Here is a 14,737-nt window from a genome sequence, read left to right on the forward strand (position 1 = left end):
GGAAAGGCTTCCTGAATAAGCCCTTGCATTTTAAAACCAGCTCCTTCCATTCTTTTGAGGGCTTGCCATGCCTTCATTTATGTTGCAATCCTGTACGTGCCTGCTCAGAAGTAAGTCCTCCCAGAATTCGATGGGGTTCACCTCCAGCTAAGTATGTTTAAGATTGCGATTTTATGATTGTGCAAAGTTCCCGAAGAATCCTAAACCAGATCCTCGGCACTCTTCTCTGAAAGCTCAGTTTGCCGCAATTTGCAAGGGGACTTGCCAGCCAGTGAGTTTAGGATGGGGTATTTGCAGTTAGCCTCAGAAGCAAGCTGAACCCCCCCACCCCCGAGCCCTGGTGTTGCTGTGATTTAAGTGAGTTTGGAAGTGCCTTTGCTCCTTTTTCTTTTTTAAAAAATCAGGGTTGGAAAGCATGTGTTTGGATTTGTTTTGTTGCGTGCATATCAGGAATATAGAACTGGGTTTAAAGCATAGAATGGCAGCGCTGCCGGTGAGTGGGGCGGTGTGGTGGGAGAGAAATATTAGTTGTGTGCTTCAGTGTTGAAGTAATACATATGGCTATCTAAACACCCCCCCCCACACACACACTTAAGTCCAGAGTCTAAAATTACCCAGCTACACCACTAATAGGGGGAAACTGCACCGGTTGAATGTCTGTCTGTTGTGCAGAGTCTTTTGCAGGAAAAAGAGTGACTACCCTAAGCCCAACCTCCCAGCTGAAGTGCTAAAACATATGTTGCAGAGGTAAATCCCACTGAATTCAATGGGCTTACTCCCAGGTAAGGCATGCAATCCTAAACTCTTAGCTTAATTGGAAACAAGCTCGGCCAAAATCAACGCGATTCTTTTCGTATTCTTATCTATCCCATAGCCCAGTAGGAAATGTAAGAATCTCACTGCAATCAATGGCACTCTTTATATTTAATGGCACCTAACCATGCAGGGCTATACTTGTCTACTCAGAAGTAAGTCCTATTAAATACAATTTGGGTTTACTCCCAGGTAAGTATGGATAGCAGCCTTCCCCAGTCTGGTGCCACTTTACCCAGATGTATTGGACTAGAACTCCCATCCATACTGGCTGGAGATAATGGGAGTTGTAGTCCAGTATATCTTGAGGTCATCAGATTGGAGGAAAGCAGGTGTATAGGATTGCCAGTCTAAACGTTTCTGGATTGTACCTCGAGTTTTTAGATTCCAGGCGCAGAAAATACTGGCAGCTGGCCAGTCTAAACACATTTTTAAAAACGCAAGTCTCGCTGAAATCAATATATGCAACTAGTAAACATCTTTAGCCTAAACTGCCTCTGATTTGGATTCGCTTACTGTAACCACGTACATTGATGGTGCTATATAAATAATAAATAAATAAATAAATAAATAAAAAAACAACATACTTTAGGCTAGGGTAGAAATCGATGGGGGCTTATTTCCAAGTAACGTGTTAGTTTTAAACTCAGTCGTTTTAATAAGTTTCAAGGAATTCAAGGATAGATTCTTCGTTCTAAATGTGATGAACTTTTGTGGAACCCCACAGTGGGATTTCCTTAAACATCTGTTTATAACTAGAGGTAAAATAAGTTCTTGTTTTTAATTTTACTTCTGTTTGTTAGTTGCCTTGGGAGAGGGGTTCACCTTGGAGACAGAAATGCAGGATAAAGTTATTTTGATCAAACCAAATTAAGTTTAAATTAGGATGTGATGTAGGTTAGGGTGCCACTGTTTCAAGAATTCCAGCCTAACTGGTTTGTGGGTCCAGATGTTAGGAGACCAAGTGTTCCATATCATAGACATGGCATTCTTTATATCGATGACTTTTTGCTCCCAGGAAAGCACAGTGGACACGATCCCGCTAAGGCTAAGCACGTTTAACACCCCCGCCCCCATTTCCAGGGAGTGTGGACTGTGTGCTTAATACTTCTTTTGAAAACCAGATCCACTTTAATGAGACAATCCTAGGTACGTCTAGTCAGAAGTAAGCCCCGTTAGGAGGTGCAGGACGTGCTCCCAGTTGTATAAGATTTCAGCCTTAAATGCTTCTATTTGGCAACAGAGTTCGCTTCGGTGGCCTGCCGAAAACATGCCCTGCTTTGCTGGGCTCTGTCTATCAGGATCCACGCGGCTATTTTGTACTAGTAGTGAAGCAAGTCGAGGGAAATCGTTTTTGGTGAGCCCATGTCCAAACAAGGCAGCAGAATGATCCGGAGTCAATCTATGGTTTGGGGCTGCTTTCTTTCTTTCTTTCTTTCTTTCTTTCTTTCTTTCTTTCTTTCTTTCTTTCTTTCTTTCTTTCTTTCTTTCTTTCTTTCTTTCTTTCTTTCTTTCTTTCTTTCTTTCTCTGTACAAAATGATGTCCGGGAATTTGAATAATAGGTTTTGTTTTAAAAGCGAAGTCCTAGGGCATTAACAAGTGGAAGACGAACGCATCCCTTGCGCCATAAAATTCTGTGAATGAGGCAGGGCGATTACATGAGAAAAGCTGTGACTGAGAGCTCTCCTAGTCCCTAGAAATATATTGGAGGGGTGTGTGTGTGTGTTTTGGAAAGAAGCGCCCGTCAAAAACCTTCTCTAGTTACCACAGTTTTTGAGCAGACTTGCAGTACAATCCTAAACTGGTTTACTCTCATTCAATGGGCTCTTACTTTGGAGTTTGCCTGTTTAGGCTTGGGGCCTAGCACGTGTGTTTAGCACTGAGGCCACAGTCCTAGTCACCCTTGCAAGGGGGTAAATCCCATTGAACGGAGTGTGCGTTCCTGCTGAGTATATTCGCATAGGGTTGGGATGCAAGCACTCTTAAACAAGTTTATTTAGACGGGTTCCCTTGAATCTAGTGGAATTTACGCCCAAGCAAAAAGTGCATCGGATTTGCAGCCTAAGGGGAGTATCCAATGTTAATCCTACTTAGGGTAGACCCATTGAAATGAATGTGAGTTAAGTTTGTCACCACTAAATTAACTCCCATTAGACTTAAGTTAGTTTCATTTATTTCAATAGGTTTACTCTATGTAAGACTAATCTTGGATATTCCCCTAGCAGCCCAATTTCATGCATGCTAACTCCGAAATAAATCCCACTGGTTTGAATGCGGCTTAATGCCAAGCAATTGAGCGTGGGAAGCCCTGTTCCCATCAGTGGGACTTCCACATATGTCGTAATAGCCATGACTATGATAGGGCTGCTGCCTTTCCCACGCGGCGCCCTCCAGACTTGTTGGGTTACGATCCCCATCAACCCCAGCCGATGCTGGGAATTATAGGCCAGCACACCTGGAACGCTGGGAGTCGGGTAGGGGATCGCGCATCCGCGGAAGGACACGACCCTGATACAAAACTTCCTTGGGAAAGCGCCCGCGATCTTTGAAATGTAACAACGCAAAACTGCGTTGTGCGTCGAAGTGTCAATGACGTGAATCGGATGCTTTCTGCGAGTTTGATGTATTTAATATTGTACATGTTATTATAAAAGCGAATAATACGTATTCGTGTTTTATGGATTCACATTTCGCATTAAGCAGAAATTTGGATTGGACGAAGCTCTGCGCTCCTGCTGAGCACCGAAACGTTTCTGCCCCACTGATTTCTTCTTCGAGAGATTTCAGTGCGCGCTGAACTCCCCAGTTCGAACTCAGCGGGCCCGGTCCCCGTCTACTCCGAAGTAAGTCCCACACAGTTCAGCGGGACTGACCCTCAGTTAGATATGGAATATGCAATGCCAGCCTCAAAGTGCTTAACTGTGCGTGGATCGTGGTGAATTCCCAAGCCCCACCGAAGGAAGAAAACCGGCTGGAATGAACCAAAGATTTCGACGTGAGTTGGGGAGGGTAACTCAAGTCAGGAAAGGGGCTGAAAAGATCCAACTACTTCCTCTTGGCTGTTTTCTGGGTCAGTGCAAAAATAAAATAAAAATAACAGTTTAAAAAATGTGGAAGAATGACCCAAAAAATTAAATAGAAAATGCCCCCCAAATGGTCTGACCATGAGTTTTTTTGTTTGTTTGTTTTTTGAGGAAGACCAGATCTGAAAAGTGAGGGCTCTAATTATTGAAACCACTTACTCGGAAATAGCCTTGCTAATCTCACTGGACTACTCACTGAAGTATGTGCGTTGTTGAGCATCCTAAATGCACCGGGCCGCAGTGGCTGCGTGCGACTGCATCCTCGCAGGAAGCACATTTACACCCGCCATCCCATGCACGTTTCCTTAGAAGTAAGCCCTACAGCATGCCACGGGATTTACTCGCGAGTAAAGGATAAGTAGCCAACTAGCCTTGTTAAACAAGGATATCAGTGGCATCCCCAAAGATAATGAACAGGGCGTTAGGATATCGATGATGATGACGATGATGATGATAAGAAGAAGGCTTTCTTAGGCTGCGATCCCACCAATCCGTCTGATTTCAAGTTCCATTGAAATCAGACGGATTTCCACGTTTACATTGCTTCAGGCCGGCGGTGCCAACGTGGCGGTGAATGGCTTTTCAGAAACACTTGGAGGAGAAAGATCAGAGAGCTCCTTCAAAAGGGAAAACGCTCCGTCTCCATCGCGGTCTTGGCTTTCCCTGCTGGGGATGGAGCAGACCCAACCAAAAGCTCCCTTCTAAAAAGAGGAGTCCAATTTATTCAACCCGATCCGGAGCAAAAAGTGGCTTTTCAATGCATACCTTTGGAAATTCATTTGGACAAGGCTCAAGGGAATCGTGAGCGTTTCTCATTTAATACTCTTGGGTTGGGAGCCCGCCCGCTCGCTTTATTGGGCACTCCAGCCCCACGAAAGCCGTGGGCTTGACTTCCTAGGAAAGCGGCGGCGGGGGCGATCGTATGTAGGGGGCACTTCATTGGGAGTCAAGACCCCTGGAATGACCGCCAAGTCGGACGTGTTCTAGGATCGGGGCGGTGCCGGTCTTGTCGTCATTGCTGGAAACTCTTTCCAAGCAGGCGGCCTTCCTCGCACGGAGCGGCCTCGATCCACTTCTCTTGGAGGAAGGACGACTGTGTGAAACTCGCACTTGACGGAGTCAATGCTAGTCCTACTTGGAGTAGACCCATTGAAAAGAATGGGACGAGTTAGTCAAGACTACTTTAAGTCCCACTCACTTCAATGTATCGACTCTAAGTAGAACTAGCATTGGATACTACCCCACATTCCCCTATACACACATACGTTATAAAGACCAAGTATCCGGCTACAGCTTTGTTTTCAGAAGAAAGGGGTCGCCGAAAATCGAATATCCGGGGCACCACTTCGCATGGCAGGGGAAGAGTTCTCAATGGGGGAAGGCAAAGTTTAACGCAGCACCCTAGTCAAGATGAAACTGCGATCCTAAACTTCTTTACTCTGATGGAAGTCCCACTCAATCCAGCAAGCGATTCTCTCGGGTAAGTGTGCCTAGGACTAAAGTCTATGCAACTTTATTCATACACACTATACACACACGTGTACACTTATCCGCACTTACTTGGGAGTCGAGCCCCTTGGACAGAGCGGGGTTTACTCCCGAATAAACATCCATTTTCTCTGCCTGCGCCGTTCCAGTCCTATGCATATTTACCTGGGAGCAAGTGCCACTGAACCCAAAGGGACTCGGTTCTGCATAAACCTGGGGTAGCGTCCGGGTGTGCGTTGATCCGCGTCCCATTGAAAGAGCTTTCGTGGTGCTCATAACAGGCAGGTATCATATGTAAAGGTGAGCGGGGGAAGACGCTGTTGCACCTCCACTCTCTCTGCATGGCTTCTCCTAGGAATAAAGTTGCAGTCTCCTGACCTGACAAAGGGTTATCTCAAATATTAGCCTACCTTACATCTCTTTCATGCTAATGGGTCTACTCTATGTAGGATCAACGTTGGCTACAACCCAGAGGCGCCTGTGGATTTAGCACAGCTGCTCACAGCGTGACTCCAAGGCCCACAACTCAGTCATCTTAAGCGGAAGGACATCACCTATTGAATTTCTGGCTTTTCTTGAAAGCACAAGTGGGGCTTAGGTCCCGATCCTCACCGCGTTTACTTGGACGAAGGTGCCATGTAACCGAAGACCGCAATTCTATGCGCCCCTCTCTGGGAGGGAGCCGCACTGAAAACAGCAGGACTTACTTCCGAGTAAGTATGCGCAGGTTTGGGCGGCGCTTGGCTTAGGCCTTTGGCCATTCTCCCTACTTCTTAGCATGTCAGCCTCGATCCCATGCGGAGTTAAGCATAGCAGGAGTCCACTGGATTTGTTTCAGTGGGCTTGTGATAAAGAGGGGCCATAGCTCATAGTCAGCGTGCCTGCTTTGCATGTAGCAGGTCCGAGGTTCGATCCCTGGCATCTCCAGGTTGGGCTGGACGTGATGAACTTAGGAGGGGGAAAACTCTTTCCAACTAAAAAAAGAAAAAAGAAGAAGCTTGCTATGGCTTGTGAGCTGGCTTATTTTTAATTGCCTCCCTGTTGTCCATTATCCGCTTTACATCAATGTCCCTGGATAATAAGTCAAGCAGCACGTTGCTGGGATTGCTCACACGCAGGGCCTCCCAAATCACTGAACTTGCATCTGAAGATACTCCAGGACTAAGCCGTTGTTTCCAAGATCGGAACCCCACTTCCTGAGCCTAACGGTAATACATTGGGTTCTATTCAATATAAGTCAGAGTAGACTCCTTGAAATGAATGGGCCTGAAGTTAGGCAAATATTGGATGCAACCCACAACATCTTGAGCCTCTGAAGTAAGCCCCATTGAGTTGCAAGGGGCTTACTTTACTGTAAATATATTTAGGATTGCAGCCCCCAGATCTCTTGAAATTCAACCGGGAGTAACTTCCGCGTATCCGGGTCGGAAGCAAAGAGCTAGGCGTGGAGTCGGTGGGTGGAAATAATGGGGATTTGCTTCCAAGTGAAACCGGCAAAGATCCAGGAACACGGGGCGTTTTTCTTCTATCAAGGGTAGAACAAACTTTTTTGCTTTAGTTAAGACTGTGTGGATGGAAAGGTTAAACAACTAGTCACTATCCCATCGAGTTTTGATTGTTCTGCAGTTCCCTTATTTCAGCCTTCCCTAAAGTGGTGCCGTCAGATGTTTTGACTTCAAGTCTCAGCAGCCCCAGCCAGCATAACCAATGGCCAGGGATGCTGGGAGTTGTAGTCAAAACATCTGGAAGCCAACCAGGTTGGGGAAAGCCTCCCTGGTTCTTCCCAGTCAAGGAAATAGACCAGGAAGCCACGTGATAATTGACCAGCTTCCTAACAAATCAAGACAAGAGATCAGCGTGGGAACTCTGCTTATGAATCAGAAAGCCTTTGTTCTGGAGTGAGTCCATTTCCCGCAATGGGATGGACCAGGATGTTTATCTGCGGAGCAGCATTTGGTATTAGGGTTCTGAGGGGAAGCGGAGGTTTAGAAATAACACTCCAGAGGGAGGGGTGAATCACGTCCCTTGGTGAAGGCAGAGATGGCGCTTAGAAGTCATTGAATAGTAAGGCCAACAGCTTTCTTTGGGTTTCATAAGCATTATACGCATTCCTTATAACAACCCTACAAGGCAGGTCAGTATTATATGACCCACCATATTGGATAGGTGAAAGAGAGAGAAAACCAGCCCTCCCTTGCAATATTGTGAGATGAGAAGCAGATCTACACCAAGCAGGCTTTAACTCTTTGAACAAGTTTGAAAACGGTATACGGACTGCGTCCTGGGCCCGAACAGTTGTCAATAGGTTATAGTTATTAAGCGGTAGTGTAGATCCTGCCCCTTTGACGTTTTACACGGCATCATCTCTCAGCTCTTATCATCTTCTGACTGACAGTGAGTAACTCTGTCTTGAACCGGAACTGTTGTTCGATCTTTGTATTCTGTCAACATGAAGTAATCTTCCTTCCTTTTCCTTCCTTCCTTTGCTTTGGCTCCCCAAACATACAGCCACCCTGCACATTTATTCACGTGCGCAGCCTCATCCTCAAGGCAGTGAATTAGAAGGCATTATTAGATTGGTCGCCCTTTGGGGGATCGGAGGTGGCTGGGGCCTTACTGAACCCTCTGAGGCGGTCAGTGGGCAGGCAGAGAAAGAACGGCTCTGGCGTCAAGCCCACGCGCGAGCGCGCATCGCCAGCCTAGTCAAGCGCGCTTTTATTGTGGGGAAAAGTTCGATTGAAATCAGGGCGTTTGGTGGATTGCAAGGGGTGTGAAGCGGTCAGGGTGGCAAACAACTCGAGGGCACGACCCTATGCATGTTTAGACAGAAAGAAGAAGAAGAAACCCCCCCCCCCACAACTCCCAGCATTTGCCAGCGTGCCATGTTGGCTGGGGAATGCTGGGAGTTGTAAGACTTTCCCCGTCGAAACAGGCATAGGATGGCGTCTTAAAACGAGTCCAGGTTGGGCTTGTGGACCCGGCTGCAGACTTAAATCTAGATTTTTATTAAGCTTCACATCAACCCTGTGAGGTAGGCTTAGGCTAAAAGATAGTGGCTTGCCCAACGAGTGAACTCCACCAGGAATGTAAGTCTGGGTTTTCCGTGTCCAAGATAACCCTAGCCATTACCCTGCACGACCCTCAGGTTTATCTATGCATCCATAGAGATAATGGGCAAGGTCCAATCAAAATGAAGCCCTTCTAGGGAAAGTTAAGCGCGTGCTTAGGTGTGTTCCATTGAAATCACTAGAGTTTAAGTTTGGCCCCATATACGAATCCCTATGGATCATCTCTGCACATATACACAGGAGGATATACAGACTAAGCAGATACCGCGTACACACCAGAATTAGGCTGCAATCCTGTACACGTCTACTTCCGAGTAAATATGCCTAAGATTACGCTAAGAAACGCCCACAGACCCCATCCCCTTTTCCTTCTTTTATTCATCCGGTATCAGGACTTCGTCCTTCACATTCAAAATGAACATTCGATCGGTTGCTGATCTGCGTTTAGATGCGAGCAGACTCGCTCCCCGGAGCGCTCTTTTCTCTCTCGGCTTCCGGCCCCCTACGGTTGCTGCTGCCTGTGGACTCGACGGCCTCTCTAAGACAAATGGTCATTTCTCTAGATATGTCAACTGAACGTTTGCCACAATTTCCCCTTTAAACACAACAAATTAAAAAGAAAAGAAAAGGATAATAAACCTTTTGTTATGGCTGGAGGGCGCGCATCAGAAATCATGGCGGTTTACACAAAAGGTTTATTCGCTTTCGAAAATAAACAGAACGGGGTGGATTCCAAAGCGAGAAGGCGCAGAAAGGCAACGCAAGCGAGAATTCCGCTCCAAAGGTTGAGCCTTCGAGCCTCGCTAAGCTTTTCTGGGCCCTGGACTCCAGCCGGGGAAATCTGAAGACTCCTTTGACTTCATAGGTCAGCGGTTCACGTGAGTGCATTTTGATTGGATCCCTTCTCTGCCGGGCCCGAAGCGTTCTGTTGGGATTCTCGGTAGCTCCTCCTCCTTTTCTCAGACTGCGAAAGACACAGGAGGCTGAGGGCCCCAGACAGTGGGGGCTGGTGGCTCCAATTTCGCTGGGGCTGTAAAATCCATTCTGGATATCAATCAGTACCAGTCAGAACTCTCAAGGAGCTATCCAAGGTGCTGAACCATTTGGGGGATAGGGTTCTGCACTTTGGATAGCTATCAGGACTAGTAGCCATTATAGCCTTATCCTCTATGCCTCCTATAGCTGGCCCAAGTCAATCAGCTGCCCACAGCATTCTGGATGACCAGCTGAAGTTTCTGAACACTTTTCAGAATGGGAGGTAGTCCAAATGGGATTTAACGAAGGCTAGGCATGTATCAGCCTGGCCAGGTCTGACCTCTCTAGGAACGAGCACAGTTGGGTCACTAGCCTCAGCTGTGTAAACACACCCCGAATCCTGGGCGACCAGCTTTAGGGCCTAAACCAGGAGTACATCCAAGCTGTGTCAAAGGGTGTGTCACCCCACCCAGCACAGTCTGAATCCCCTATTGTCTGATTTGACTTTTGACTGCGCAGGAGAACCTCTGTCTTGTCTAGATTAAATAGCTACATTTATTCATTAAATGAAAGAAACCTTGCAAAGGCAGGAGATTTTCAATATTTTCATTGCTGCAAAATATTGATCTCTCTCCAAACATCACAAGGTCCAAATAAATGGCCTGGAAGAGTCCTGGGTGGAGAGGGCGGACCACATCCCCTGTTTGAGTGATGGGATCCACCTTTCCACTACCTTGCAGCTCTTTCTTGGCTATCAACAAACACAGAAAGTGTGCTTCCCTGTAAACAGCAGTCCCCAGGGAAGCAGAGGAGGCAGCTTGGGGGGACGGGACTGGACGACGATGGACAGACGGACGGACGGTTGGACACACACACACACACACACACACACACACACACACACACACACACACACACACACACACACCCCCCAAAGGCACTATTCTCCTTTAGGTGGACGAAACCTTCTCAGCCCCAGTAGATGTAACGTGAGGCGAGGAGGCCAAGCCATTAAAGTGTGTTATTATTATTGATGGCGGTTCGTTGGGAGGTCCCGACTGCGGAGGTTGGGATTCCGGCTCCAGATCTCACCCAAGCAGTGATGTGTGCCACCTGGCCGAAACCAGAGATCCGTTAATGGATTTAGCCTTTGCTAATTGGTGTCTTAGGAGCAGAGGCTCCAAGGGAGGGAAACAATTTCCAGGGCTTAAAAAAAGAAAGCAAGAAAGAAATCCTGAAAGCAAGAGTTCAAATCACCAACCAGTTCTGCTGGGAAATGGACAGAAAAGTGCAGGCAATGTGCACCCAAGAACTGGAGGGGAGCGACAGCTGGATTATATATATTTTGAAACTTGGGGAATTGACCACTGTTGATTTCTTCATTTTAGCAGTCCTAGGGATAGTCTGTCCTGGAGGCAACCAGAAACAGAGGTGGCTTTCTGGAGTCATCCCATGAAGCTGATTGGTGGGAGATTCAGGATAGATAAAAAGAAGTTACACTATGGAATTCACTACCGCAAGACATTGTGATGGCAAGCAATTCAGATGGCTTTAAAAAGGGGTTAGACAAATTCATGGATGAAAAGGTAATCAATGGCCACTAGACCTGATGTCTCCATGCTACCTCCAGTATCAGTGGCAGTATGCCTATGTACACTCATTTCTGGGGATCATGGGTGGGAGGGTGCTGTTGCAGTCATGTCCTACTTATGATTCAATAGCTGGTTGGCCACTGTGTGAACAGAATGCTGGACTAGATGGACACTCTTCTTATGTTTGTATGAGGGGTAAATGATAGGACAGGGCTGCTGCCATTATCTGCTGCTTTATAGGTTTCCCAGAAACATCTGCCTGGCCACAGCTGAGGAAAGAATTGACATTTGGATCTCATTCAGCAGGGCTCTTCTTATTGTGCTTAATGCATGCTTGGTTTTAAACTAACTGCCTGCCCATTTACACCTGCAGAAATAAAACTGCTTTTGCCTTTGCAGTCGGAGTTGGTACAGCACAGTTACCAAGGCCATGGCACAGGATTCACAGAGCAGTTTATGTCCCCTGTGAAATTATTAGGTATCTCTCAGCTAGCTCCTGTTTGTATTTTCTATTTTCTGGCTTGATTTCACTCCCTTTCCTTCATAGCAGGCTTAGGCAACCTGGTACACTTGAGATATTTTGGACTGCAACTCTCATCAGCCACAGCCAGTATGGGCAATAGTTAGAGATTATGGGAGATGTAGTCCAAAACAGAGCCATATGCCAATGGCCTCTTGAAATTCTCCATCCTATTTGTGGGTAGAGAATTGGGGTGGGGGTGGGGTCAATTTCACTGAATTTCTTCAGCGGGGAGGGAGGAATAATTCTCAACAGTTTCTCACAAGCAGGGCTAACCCTTAGTACTGGTTGTAGCCCAGCTTCTTTCTTTTTTCATATTTTGTTTGTTTGTGTGTGTGCTGCCCCTGCAAGTGACAACAGCACCAACTATGTTGGCAGTCTGGCCCCCATTTTTTATCCACCACGTCACAGGTGTGACTGGGGAAGGGGAGATGCTGTATTCAGCTCCAGGGAAGAGATGGAGCTGGCACTGTGCCTAAGGGCTTCTCTAGTTGAGTAATTTATAGCATGTTCATGACTGGCCACTCAATTTGTGGGTCTATTTCATGATGTCATGAACATCCAGGTATCTGTTGCAAATTCTGCCACGAAAAGAACCACTTTTAAAGTGGTAATATCCTTAAAAAAGCAGGAACTTCTGCCAATAGATGGCACTGTCTTAATTGAAGTGAATGTAGAGGAAATTTTCCATTCAAAGCACTTGGGCGCCCCTCTCCACCCATGTAATACAGCTGATAACAATTGTGCCCAAAAGCAGGAAGCACAAACGTCCCTGGTAGGCAATGTGATTTCCCCTTAATGTAAAGACACCTTTATCCTCCAATTTCCTTGAAAGTTTTCTTCCCCCATGAAAGAGGCTTCCATTATTCTGCCTCATTCTCAGGGTGTTTTATAATTTATTTTTGTGATGTTTTTAAGCTTATCTAATCCCTGCGAGGTGGTTTCGGGTGCAGTTTGTGTGTTTTCTTTCTTTTACAGATTTCTCCATTACTCTAAAGCTTCCTAGGCTGTCTGTGCTTCTTGAGCTGAAAAAGACCTATTGAAGAGAAATGACCTTGTGATGTCTTCCTCTGGGCTTCAACTGAAGTGTATCAAGCTGAGGAGGTTACAGGCTGTCCAAGAGATGAGTGTGCAATTAAGAATGAGACACTTGTATCACTCCTCAGCAACCTCCCAAGTAAGGAAAGCACAAGAAGCCAAACTCATGAGAATGTCTCTGAAATTTTCTTCTCCTCTGCATTTCTTTTCAAACGCAATTTCTTTTCTATCAAATTGAATGTGGTCTATATCTGGGAGAATTTTTTTGGCAAGCATTAGTCCAAAACATTTGGATGGCACCAGGTTGCTTACCCCCTGCTCCACACTCTCCTTAAGAAACAGCAGAATAATTCAGCAGAAAACCAGAAGGAGAGGCTGATATTTTTCTCCCAGGCCAATCATATGCAAACTTCAAGCTTTCACCTAGTTGTGGAATATGCCCTTGTACTTCCTGGCAAGGGGTGTGGCCTAAGCTCCCTGTCTTCTCATTGGCTGCGGATGGTTGACCATGTAAGTGATTGGATGGCCCTTATTGGTGTGTCTGCTCTGGCTAGAGTCTTTTCTTTCCTGGTCCTATAACCCTTCCTAGAACATTCAAATGAAATGGCTTCATACAGACATTGCTGTTATGAACATTTGACTACCATAATCACTATCTGCATCACATTGTTATGCTTTCCCCAACTGGATTAAGTCTAGATGTGTTGGACTACAACTCCCATGTTCCCAGCCATCAATGATGGACTATACCTCCTGGCAATGATGGACATGGTAGTCTGAGGGTACCAGATTCAGAAAGGTTAAAGGGTGTGTGGTAAAGCTTGCCATATTAGAGGTAGAGAAAAGCCCACCAATGGGTTTCCCAGGTAGTTATATGGGCAAAGAAGAGGCCTAGATGACCCCCTGAGTTATGGAAGGTTTACAGTACTTCTAACCATAGTGATCTCTCATGTGGCTTTTCAGACAGACTCACTGCAAGACCCTTTTCTAGCCTGGGAGCTGATGGACAGGTTCCTACTCCCTGAAACTGACTAGAAAGCTTTACAAATCACTGTTGTTCATTGGACAGGTAAATATGTGACCAACTCTGGAAACTAAATATTCCGAGTTCAAGGAAAGTGGAGGACAATACCTGGGAAGAAAAGCTTGTTTACTACTTTGCTTAGCAAGTCTCTTGAGACTTGCAAATGAATGCTCAAGTTCTGTGCTTCGTGTGTGTGTGTGTGTGTGTGTGTGTGTGTGTGTGTGTGTGTATGTATGTATGTATGAGGGGTGAGGGAATCCCTCTGTTACTGATTAACACATTTAAGTATTCATCTTCAGCACTTATATGTCTTTTGTCTGTTCCTTGGTTCTTCAGACTGACTTTTGTTATTAAAACCGGACTATAGGTACTATAGGGTTAAAAAGTGCAAATCTCTTTACTTCATAATAACAATACAAGGAAAATATACTAAGAAAAAATAACCAAAGGGAATAACTTTTTGTCCTGTGCCTATAACATTATGTAGTTATAAAAACAATCACAACAGATCTGACAAAAATCAGGGCGGCAACATTTAATCAATCAGTTAATGGGATTAATGCAGTTAGGTCAATGTTTAAATCATTCAATGGAATTTTAGCATCTTTATTGCATTCAGGATTTATTTCACTCCAGGTCAAGATGTTGTAAACATCATACCAGACTGAAAAAGGGAAATTCTATGTTGGGGATCATTAGGAAAGAATAATAATAATTAAAAAAACCCTGCATATATCATAACAAATCTATGATGTGACAGCACTCTATTGTGTACAGTTCTGGTCACTGCACCTCAAAAGAGATATTGTAAAACTGGATGGGGTATAGATCAGGGACATCACAATGATCAAACAGCTGGAGCTGCTTATGAAGAAAGTTTACAACATTTGGGACTTTTGAGCTTAAGAAAAAGTGATGTAAGAGGGACACGACAGAACTGCATGAAAATTATGTACAGTGTGGAGAAAGCAGATACTTCAAAATACTAGAATCCAGGTTCATCCGATGAAGCTGAATGGTGGGAGATTCAGGACAGTAAAAAGGATGTACTTTTTCACACAGCACATAGTTAAACTGTAGAATTCACTACTGCAAGATATAGGTGATGGCCATCAACTTGGATGGAATTAAAAGA

This window comes from Elgaria multicarinata, chromosome 4 (genome assembly GCF_023053635.1).
Source record: "Elgaria multicarinata webbii isolate HBS135686 ecotype San Diego chromosome 4, rElgMul1.1.pri, whole genome shotgun sequence".
In the NCBI taxonomy this organism is placed as follows: Eukaryota; Metazoa; Chordata; class Lepidosauria; order Squamata; family Anguidae; genus Elgaria; species Elgaria multicarinata.